The sequence below is a fragment of the Mytilus edulis genome, chromosome 7 (assembly GCF_963676685.1).
Source record: "Mytilus edulis chromosome 7, xbMytEdul2.2, whole genome shotgun sequence".
Lineage (NCBI taxonomy): Eukaryota > Metazoa > Mollusca > Bivalvia > Mytilida > Mytilidae > Mytilus > Mytilus edulis.
Window position 1 is genome coordinate 82,462,024 of NC_092350.1, and position 9,159 is coordinate 82,471,182.

The 9,159-nt window shown below is 32.1% G+C and overlaps 1 long non-coding RNA gene across 1 annotated transcript; it reads left to right on the plus strand.

The window, feature by feature from the left end:
• The first annotated feature begins 500 nt into the window (after positions 1-500).
• LOC139529647 (uncharacterized) lies at positions 501-2,771 on the plus strand. Its single transcript, XR_011665852.1, has 3 exons — positions 501-627; positions 1,453-1,572; positions 2,646-2,771. It is a non-coding gene; the product is annotated as an uncharacterized lncRNA (long non-coding RNA).
• Positions 2,772-9,159: the final 6,388 nt, after the last annotated feature.

The following is a 9,159-nucleotide window of genomic DNA, read 5'->3' on the forward strand; positions in this document are numbered from 1 at the left end:
TTTCACTCTCTGACGTCATACAACAATAGGCGTTCTCAAGACGTCGATATCGGCAGATCAAAACAAATTGCAAATGTGTCGAAAAAAGATTTATTGTCTTACATATTTTACATTAATTTAAAAAAAAAATCCATTTGCCAAATTGAATGTAATAAAGAGAATAACTTATTAAAGAATGCAAATATCAAAAAATATTCAACTCGTGACCGCACAACACTGATAATTAACTCATGCGCTTCGCGCATTCGTGAATTAATGTGGTGTTCGGTCACACGTTGAATATTTTTCTCTACTTGAATTCTTCGATTAGTAATTCTATAGCAATCTTTAAAAGTGTCTGAATACAATTCGTGGTTACTTTTTCTCTACATATGCAACAGATTGAAACAATGTATCTAAATATAGCTTTCAACGTGGTAAAACGTGTTCGTTTATAAATTGACAAACTTGCGATCAATACTACGTATACATGAATATATATATATATATATATATATATATATATACATTCATAATTACATTACTTACAATTTACATGTTCTGAACAGAACACCAAGATGAAATTTGTATTTGTACTTGCCATTTTCATTGTTTGTGCTGCAGCAGTGACAGTTCTTAAAGTTAAAAGTAAGACATCTTTATCGTTATTTGAAAATATATTATTTTTTTTTAATACAATGGACTAGAATTTTCTGTTGTCTTATTGTTTTCTTCAAATTTGTGATGTGGTTTTATACATTAATGCAGAATCAAAGTACAATTATGTATGTAAATTAAAGTTTAACTTTTTTTAGTTTTAGTTTTTTCGAGTTGATTACAGTCTGGTTTTTAATACAAATGACAGCATTTAGATACGTTTTTTTTCAATCTAATTTTTTACGAATTTGTTTAGTTTGATCTGTTTTTAACCTATGATAACAAGTAGTCAGGCCTACTTGATTTTTTAAATTTTAAATAGTCAGTAAACGAGTATATTTTCTAATATATACTTTTCGTATTTTCTAAAATCAATTAATTTCTGTTTGTTCTTATTGCGCATATCAACAGCTATAAAACTAGCATATAGATAAATAATAAAACGTATAGGTTGACTGGATCAAATTTAAAAAAAAAGTTGTTCAGAAAATGTTAAAAAGAAAAGATCAAAAACAACAAACGATTGATATCAACTGTCATATTCCTGATTTGAAACAGTAAAACATGATCGATTTAACTTGGATTTATTGCTTATTTGCTTCGATAACAGTCACACATGCATCCATTATATTGAACAAAACTAAAAGACATAATAAGTTAAAAGTGACATTGTGTTATAACTAACAGTTAACCATTCCATAGGAATGTAGACACAGTGTACAATTAAGAATAACAGTATTTTTTTCTATATTTTCTATAATTAAATAAAGGATTATAAAAAAATAGAAATTATATTTGTATCAATTGCATATCTAGATACACGTCAATGCAAAGCTGAAGGTGGAATATGTAAACAAACGTGTGCTGTAGATGAAGAAGACACAGGTTCATGTTGCCGCAATAGTAATAGATGTTGCCAGCCGCCTACATGTATTGGTACGTACAAATGTTACACAGGTTCATGCTGCAATAGTGATATACGTTGCTTGACGCCTACATGTTATGGTTTGTAACACAGGTTCATGCTGCAATAGTGATATAAGTTGATTGCCGCCTCCATATTATGGTGTGTAACACAGGTTCATGCTGCAATAGTGATAAAAGTTGATTGCCGCCTACATATTATGGTGTGTTACACAGGTTCATGTTGCAATAGTGATATAAGTTGATTGCCGCCTACATGTTATGGTATGAAAAACCGCGTACACATATTACTGTTGATTGATGGTGATTTGTTGATTGAAACGAAAAACAGTTTTGTAGACTAAGTGATACAGTGCGAAATATCGAACGAATTACTCCTTTTCTATAAGTGGTATGTAGACTTTAGCAAATTCACGAAAACAACTTATTCAACAACACGTCAAATATAGAGATCGGATTAAGGTCAACGTATATTTACCTTCATTCATTAACATTGTTACCATCAATAAAGAAAAAATGCACTGTTCATAATATTTTTTGGTCGTACTTTATCATGTTTATTGATCAACAGAAATTGAATTTTTTTTATTTAGATAATTTGATGTTTATTGACGACCTTTACATCGTTAATGGGTCTACTATTTCTTTGCAATTTCTACAACTTCAAAGATATCAAGTTTTAATTTATTTCATGAAAATCTGTCTTTTGTTTTGGAATATTAGTTATTTTTCATGACTTGGATTCTTTGTAATACACGTTTGTCCAAACATCGTTTAATTTATATTAAACATTTTATCATGAAGTAACAATAATTGTCAGGAATTTGTACAATTGGTAATTTTCTAAAATAAATTAAAATAACTACGATTTTTTTACAAGACAATAAAAGCAAACGCAGATGTGTTTTTAAGGTATAAATTAAACTAACATTATTTTTAGGTTTAAATGTAAAAAAAAAAGTTTATGAAGACTATATGTTAGATATTTGTAATGATACTTTTCTTTGCGTGAAATCCTAGAACTAGTGCAACTCATTTATAATATATTATGAACATCATGTCTTGTCTTTCTTATCTATTCTAAGACACGCTTCAGTATGCCCAGTGTAAAGCTAAAAACGGAGATGTTAAACCTGTATGTGATGTTAATGAACAAGATACAGGCATAGGCCCTTTTTGCAATACAAACAGATGTTGTGAGCCGCCTACATGCATTGGTATGTAACAAATATCTTACCCGTTGTATAGTTTAGTAGGTCACTTTAACTTTTTGAAACAAACAATGTGCCAGAAAATGTAATTAACATGTCACTTCCATACTATATACATCTAGGTAAGTAAAATGTGTGTCACAAATACTAGTTCTGTTTTGATGATTTGTTTACCTTTTTTTAATAAGAAATGATCAGAAAATTTCAGGTTTTTAACTGCTAATAGATCATGTAGATAAACGTAGGAAATTAAGGTATGAGTGCCAATGAGACAACTCTCCATCCAAATAACAATTTATTAAAGAAAATAGTAACGGTCAAGGTACGGTCTTCAAAACAGAGCATATATGATTGCTATTTAAGACAAAGCGCGAGGTTTGACTAGCCGCAAAATCAGGTTCAAATAACCATTTGTTTTATTTAAATGTACCAATTCAGGAAAATGGATTTTCTTATATTATATAAAAAAAAAGAAGATGTGGTATGATTACCAATGAGACATCTATCCACAAAAGACCAAAATGACACAGACATTAACAACTATAGGTCACCGTACGGCCATCAACAATGAGCAAAGCCCATACCGCATAATCAGCTATAAAAGGCCCCGATAAGACAATGTAAAACAATTCAAATGAGAAAACTAACGGCCTTATTTATGTAAAAAATGAACGAAAACCAAATATGTAACACATAAACAAACGACAACCACTGAATTACAGGCTCCTGACTTGGGACAGGCACATACATAAATAATGTGGCGGGGTTAAACATGTTAGTATAGTTCATTTATGTGAGTGTTACATTTTCAGTGTTGTGTTTCTGTTGTGTCGTAGTTCTCCTTTTAAATTTGATGTGTTTCCCTCATTTTTACTTAGTAATCCGGATTTTTTCTTCTTAATCGATTTATGAATTTTGAACAGCGGTATTCTGCTGTTGCATTTATTTGGGTAGTGAAAAGATAGACAAACATAACAACACAAAGACCTGTTGATTAATACCAAAACACATTTCATATTCTTTAACAGCTAAAGATTGCAACTGTAAAAAAATAGATGTTTACTGTTCTGCCTTAAATGAGTATGAGGACAGCACTGGAAATTGTTCCGGAAGTGATATTTGTTGTAGGCCCTGTTGTCGTAAGTTCTCGTATTAATTATAACCTAAAAAACACCACACGTTTGATCATTTAATCTAAAAACTTTGATCATACTTCACCTATTGTATAAATATAGATTCTACCATTGCATCGAATGTGATATTTTAAAAGCGAGGCTCGCAAGTGATTTAATTGTAAAATTTAACTTTCGAGAGTGGATACATATCGTACTGTACAAGGTTTGGTGGTGGAATCTGTTTCTCTCATGACTTTAGACAATATGCAGAAATCTTACTCCTTCTTTTCGAACTACCTACAAAAAGATGCGTTCTATCTATGTGACGTCATGAGGCATTGTTGCCATTTTTCGTGACGTCACAATAGACATTTCAGAGGAGAGCAAGTTAATAGGACGTCATAATCAAACTTGGACCAGTGAATAACTGAGATCGACAAGTCGATTAAATAAGAATAATGATCAGGTCAGGAAAAGAACAAATCGAGTAAGAATGAGATAAATATTGTCTCTCATGATTTCGAACCCGCATGTGTTACATCTTCCTCTGTAATAATTGTCAGTGTTCTTACCAAAGATCGTGGGTTCTTTCCGTGAACAGTGCTTTCTTCGTCAATAAAAACTTACCGTCTAGAAAAAGCCATTATCATTGTTACATCAATAAAAAAAAACGCAATAAGACTGCAAGACTAGAATCATTCCATATTAATCCCTTAATTTAAAGGTACGAGTCAATTTGATGCAATGGTAATGCAACAATATTTAATGATGATTGCGGTGCAAACAGGCTTGTTTCGTGATTGCAGTAACACATTAAACTAAATTATCACGCATACGAGAAGCTCTTCCGTAGATATCACTGACAAAATTTCGAACAATCTAAAATAAACAAATTAAAGTCCAAACAGGACGGTTATAACCATTAAAACCCCTCACTTGATCAGAGGAATATAACAGTACACATTTGGTTCACAATGAACTTGCTTATACGGAAAGTTTGTGAAGGTAGAATCAGCTGTTGGTTGGATACTGATGAAACGAAGACAAGACCAACAGTTATAACAAAAGACAAAACACACTGAAAGGTTTAATAAAGCCTCGAAATAATTTTTTTATTCTATTGTTTAATTTTATGTTCAAGATGAACGAGTAAGAGTTAAAAAAAAGCTTGTTTTGTATTGATAAGTTTTTTTTCTCTGTTAGATACATTATTATTACAGGCTGTTGACCACATTTCATTTTTTCTCTAAATTAATTTTTTTTTAAAGAAAACGGTAACAACGTTACACACATAAAGTTTGGTATTCAACATGCTATAACTTCAAAAGATGGTTTTCATAAAAATGGAAAGATGATCCAATTTGTTCCCATGCTTTCATAAGATGGAAAGTAGTCCCTTATCTTTTAAAAACAACCATCTATTTAGATACAAGAATTCTACTAATAAACATCTGACTTATTTACTATGACAGTTACATGTGGTGGAATATTTAATGGACCAGTTGGAAGTTTCACGTCACCGAACTATCCTTCTAGGTATTGTAATAATCAAAATTGTTATTACAATATCACAGTTAAGGCAGGTTCAAAAGTAATGCTGACCTTCACTTACTATTATTTAGAGGAGGGAAAACGCACTGGTCGGGCTTATGACTTTGTGCAGGTATATACATATTCAAATGATTATAAAAATATTTAAAACATGCTTTAAAGTTATATAATTGTATTCATGTATGTTTTGGGGATTCTAAACATTGATAGAAGACTTGTTTGCCATCACATGTTTTATTTCTTTTTGCCGTATTTTTCTTTCTTTAAAAATTGTTTTATCCAAATAAAAACAGAATAATCAAACCTAAAATCAAAATCAAAATTAAAGGTCGAGAAAATTAGTTTATTGTAGTTAAGACCGTCATCTAAAAAAATAAACCAGCAACGACATACAAACAGTATGCAAAACCGGACGCAGAAAGTAACAAATGAAGCATGCATCATTATAAATTATAGGTTGATCTCAAATACACTGGAAAGGAAATAATGCAGATCTTGTTCATTTATTGGTACACGTCGCGATAGTCAATGCAATGTACAGTCGACTATATGTACTTCATTGTAAGCAACATATTTATTGTAATGAAAAATCAATATCAATGCTCTGTTTTACATTAAGATATCATCCAGTTGACAGTAGATGTAATGTGATACTAAAACATCATTATTTATTGATAACAAATGATTTTGATTAGATATATGATGGTGAGGTTAAAGCCGAAGCATTAATAGATACTTTGTCTGACGGTCCTACTGAAGGAAAGGAATTTAACTCCACTTCTAATAAGATGATCATTCACTTCGTGTCTGATGATGCGATCGTTAAACCTGGGTTCAGTGTCAGTTATAAATCCTTACAGTAAGTGACAGCTTATCCTATCAAATGCATGATATACACATTCAAATAAAATAGTTATATAAAAATCAGAAGAAGACTGAGCCCAACGAACCAGAAAAATCAATAAGCATGCTTGAGAATCCATTAGCATTAGAAGGTTGTGTCGTCCTGATTGTGCCAAAGTATCGAATATCGTATAAAGTACTAAAATGTATCTCACAAGAGTAACTCGTCCCTTCAATATCATAATATTTGTTTTGTTCTTCTACTGACAACATATATCAACGTAGAATTATAACTATCTTGTAATTAAAGTAAAAGTGAGGCGAAATATACCTACATGACCAGAGGGACATTCTTACTCATAAGTCGGATATAAACTGTCAACGCTATGAGCACACAAACGAACAACATTATTATTTCTGAATTATATCCATTTTAATTGCAATGCATGTCTCTTTTGCAGATGATTGTTCTACACAAAATGCACCAAGTGGAAATAATACCAGAAAGGAGTTAAAAGAATACGTAGCCTGCAGCATACTTCGTTATTCATTATCAACAGTTGGAACTTTTTAGTTTTGGTTTTGAACATCATTAAAGATTAAAAAAAAAAGATGATTGTTAAACATACTCCCAAAAAGGTTTTAAGTTATACTTAGAAAAAGAACCAACAAAATACCCATACACAATTTCGTCCCGAAATTGATAAAGGTTATCAGAGGTACCCTGCTTATAAAAAAGAACTAAAGATACCACAGACACAGTGAAAGTAATAGCTCTAAAAATAAATGTCAACGACATGGATAACAAACACATTTGATACTCCAGACTCGCGTTTCGTATAAGGATTTTCGTATCCCAGGAATGGATTACCTTAGCCGTAATTTGCATAACATTTTTGTTAATTTTGGGACCTCAATGATTTTTAACTTTGTACTTGTTTTGATATCTTACTATTTTGCTCTGAGTGTCACTTATGAGTCTTTTGTAGACGAAACGCGCGTATCGCGTATTAAATCATAAGTCTGTAACCTTTAATCAATAAATAAAACTCCAAGACTTTACAATCTTCATTTCTTTTAAATCTAATTTTAAATTAGCCAATTTGCATGTATTTAAGCAAGAAGTCAGAAACTATGCTGATAAAAAATTTTCAGCGTGTAGGTCCAAATAATAGAAATGGTCACGTGATCCACCAACGACTTTCAAATTAGCTGATACACCGCTGAGGAGATTACAATAAATGAGGATTTACACATAGGAGCAAGTCATAGTAATTTCGGTCTAACATATTTCGGTCTGTTTGTCTTCTTCATTTTTAACCATGGCGTTGTCAGTTTTATTTTGGGGGGGTTATGAATTTGACTGACCCTCTGGTATCTTTCGTCCCTCTTTTGTGGACAATAAACACTTTGATCACAATAAACTAAGACTAGGGTGGCGTTAATACAAGTTTGGATTGATCAATTGGGACTAAAAACACATTAAAGCACCTTGCAAAACTATTGCTAATACTACAAAGTGTAATTTCATTCTTAAATTTTCCACACAAAATCGTGTGAAGTTTAAATGAGGAGAAGTCAAAGTAGACATTTAAATCAAAACATTTTCTTTGTTGTGAAAAGAATTGTATCATTTTTCCGAACACTGTTTATAGGTCATCTGCAAACCAGGTTCAGCATTTTGCCGTTTTGTTCCCCAGACTTTCCGCCTGACATAGAAAATTGAGAAACTCCATCTGCACTGCTAAAAAAGGTTCAGGAATTGAACTGGTCGTTAATTTCTTTCCCACTTCCTATTATCATGATCATGCATGATATTTTCATCCACAAAAACCCTTTCCTCCTGCCTGCAAATCCCTGTTGTATTTTTTTAACATTATTTTTTTAATAGGTCATAATATTCAAACATCATGACATACCATCAAAATTCACCGAAAGGACAATCGTATTACAGCGTAGACCATCGTTCTTACTTCAGCGTGAACATGGCACTTCAGCGTCCCTATCGCACCGCCGAGTCCTACATATGTACAGTACCTATAATACCATTATGAAAACATTATAAGGGCGAGGGGCATCGGTGTTCAAGTGGTCTAATTAGTTCAAGTACTGAAATCACTATCCAGTCAACATTCAGGTTGTGAATTCGAATCCCGCTGGTGCGGTTGCACTCGTCTAGAATCCTAATTGACAAGGAGTGTCATTTTTCCTTTCGAAGGTCAGTGGTTTCTTCTTAGGCACTCAGGTTCCATCTACTCATTAAAACTTATAGCCATGACATAGATCAAAAATGGTGCAAAACACCAAACATAAAGTAAAACAAAGTATCATGGCGTTATCATATGAGGTAAAAGTAAAGGTCAAAACCAAGAACGTCAATTAAACCTAAGACCTCAGGTCGTAAACCAAGGGTTTCAAATCAAAAGACCATAGATCTTGATTCTATATAGTTAATGAGTTATATCTCTATATGCCTAATTTCTAATATAAAAAAAGAGAGGAAACTCCAATCTAATGTAAGCGTACCCTTTCAACTAAAATTCATGTTACGACCTGTCGCAACTTACAATTTAGGAAAAATATGTTGATGATATCTAATACGGTGTTTGAAAATAAACCAAAACAAAAAGTATGACCTTGACTTTTGCCTTGACCTAATTTTCTTCTTTTTGAATCAAGAACCTTACATCAAAAGATCCATGGTCTAAACGTTTCTTCCCCTTGGGTATCACCAGCCCAGTAGTCAGCACTTCGGTGTTGACATTAATATCAATTATATTGCCATTTTTACAAATTTCCTGTTTTTAAAACTTTGAACTTTACAAAAAACTTAGGATTGTCTTATCCCAGGAATGAGTTACCTTGGCCGTATTTGGCAC